Source organism: Mytilus californianus, unplaced genomic scaffold (assembly GCF_021869535.1).
Source record: "Mytilus californianus isolate M0D057914Y unplaced genomic scaffold, xbMytCali1.0.p SCAF_6, whole genome shotgun sequence".
NCBI lineage: Eukaryota > Metazoa > Mollusca > Bivalvia > Mytilida > Mytilidae > Mytilus > Mytilus californianus.
The window spans coordinates 103,959,860-103,962,493 of NW_026262712.1; positions in this window are offsets into that span (position 1 = coordinate 103,959,860).

Here is a 2,634-nt window from a genome sequence, read left to right on the forward strand (position 1 = left end):
CTGAGAAGCAGCAAATACCAATTTTAAAATCTTTACCTTATTCTTTGGTTTGACCCAGTGGGGGTTCGAACCCACAACCTCCCACACTCGAGGCGAACACGCTAACACGAGACAACTGAGGCAGTCAACTTTCCTTGATAAAGTCCTCCAGTCAAAAGGTTAGATTTTTTGAATAACCTTCAATGACTTATCTGGTAAGGGAGCAACCATTTAACTTCAAGGGGGGGGGGGGGTTATGGTTTATTGTCCGAGTCAAAAATAAATTTTCGCGAAAAACAAACTTTTTTTAGTTTTTCAATGCTATCAATCAAATAATTTTTTTCAAAATAACACTATAAGGTATGGGGAAAATCTAGATTCAGAATATTTTTTTTTGTTATCTGCTTGACCACAATATTTTTTTTCATCAAATTGGGGATCAGAATATTTTTTTAGGAAAAAACCATAACCCCCCTCCCTTGAAGTTAGATGGTCGTTCCCTAAGATATTGACATCTCTTTTCTGTAACCGGTAATCCTACAGGTACGTTGAGGAAATAACCTACCCTGATATTGGCCGTTTCCCTCCGTAATTCCTGTATCACTAAAGCTAGAGCCTGAGGATTGACACCATTTTCACATAATCTTACACATGTAGCCAACTGCTCTGCATCCAAACCAGTGTTCAACAATTTGGATATCTCTAGAAGAGCTGAAATTTAAAAAAAAATTATATATATATTTGGTACCAGAACATTATTGTAAAATATTTAGCATTTTGACCCCTGTTTATTTTTTCTTCTTCACACTACTGACACGTAGTCCCAACAGGCCTTAAGAATGAGGATTACTGGTAAGTACTGTCATGACTGTGAATATTTAATGTTTCAGGCTAAGAACACAAAATGCATTTAGCTTCTATATATCTAGTGGATGCTAGGCCTGTAAACTTTTCCAATTGCACAGGTTTGTCTGTACATAGAGTGTTTTTTTTTTTGTGTAAAAACAGCCATTTTTGTCCATTTGCTATGATAAACCTTGAGTAATGGCAGAAAAATCATCACTCACAACCATCTTTCAACACCTTGGAATAATCAGAAGTCCAGCAAAACGCAAATGTATGGAGCATATACAAGAAAGATAATAAACATTTAGGCTTTAGCTGAAAACTACCGGCCTGTATCATTAAAATCTGTAATACCATGCAAACTATTGAAGCATATCATATGTAAACACATGCTGCTCGTGTGAAACTCAGCAACTCATAACAATCGACCACATGTTCCAATCATATGACAATGGTAAACAAATAAACTTAGCAATACTTGACTTCTCAAAGGCTTTTGATAACAGTGACTTATTAACAGTACCATACAAATAACTTCTCTACAAACTTCATCAATATGGCATCAGAAAAAACCTCCATCAATTGATAACCAACTTCCAAACAAACAGACAAATGAGAGCAGCCTAGAGGGTGAATTTTCGAAGGTACGAGTTTACATGTATCCAATAAAAAGCCAATTTAAAAAGGAGAGAACAGGGGCGACCTGGTAACAAGACATTTCGGCACCCAGACAAATCGGCACCCAAGCCCGAAGACATTTCGGCATCCATTTTCGACATTTTGGGATCCGGACATTTCGGGACGAAGACAATTCGGCACCTCATTTTTTAAAATATATTTATTAGGAAAAATCAAAGAATTGTTGCAGTAATATTATAATTCGTAGATAAAATCTGCATTACAAAAAAAATAATCATCATTTAATTAAACCCTAAATGATTATGTATGTATGTATGTATGAATAAACATCATTTAATTAAATCATAATTGATTGTTAGATATGCTGTTGTTTGAATAAACATTATTTAATTAAATCATAATTAATTGTAGTTATGCATTAATCAATATTTTATGTATAAATCTGATAAAGATCCTTAATAAAGATCAAAAGTGTATAGCTTGTGTTTGCAGCTTGTGTCCTCGGTTGATCCTTACATCTGTTAAGACAACACAATACCTGAAAACTATATTTTATTGTTTAAATATTAAAAGCCATAAACATAACAGCGTATGCAAGCCATAATGAGTAAATACCCAGAAACATATATAAAGGTCAACACTTTTGAAATTCCTTTTCTTACACAATGTCAGACGACAGTTGTATACTGTTACCTCGCAACATGTGGGTGCCGAAGTGTCTATCGCGGGTGCCGATTTGTCTTGGTACCGAACTGTCTAGAATTCGGGCGACCTGACCCTAGTTCCTCTTATTGAAGAAAAAAGGACACATGCTAACGTTATCGTATCTACCATCTTTGGTACAAGGGTTCAAATGACAACATTCAGTTTTTGTATGTCGTTAACCCCCTTACATGTACGTACTATCCATTGTCTCCCTTGCTGACGAACTTTTCTTTTTCCCTCTCTCCGCCATGTTTGTTTTTTCGTGAATATACAACACACAAATTATTTAAAGTGTTGAATTTATGATGGTGAAAAATAGTTTTCCAAATTCAAATTTTTTTATTTATATGAGATTTGTTATCATACGAAAATTTTATTTCTATTGGGAATAATACTCAGTATTATTTTTATTTGTATGGTGATTCTCAAAACCGGAAAAATGTTTTTATTGGTGTTGCAGGTCGT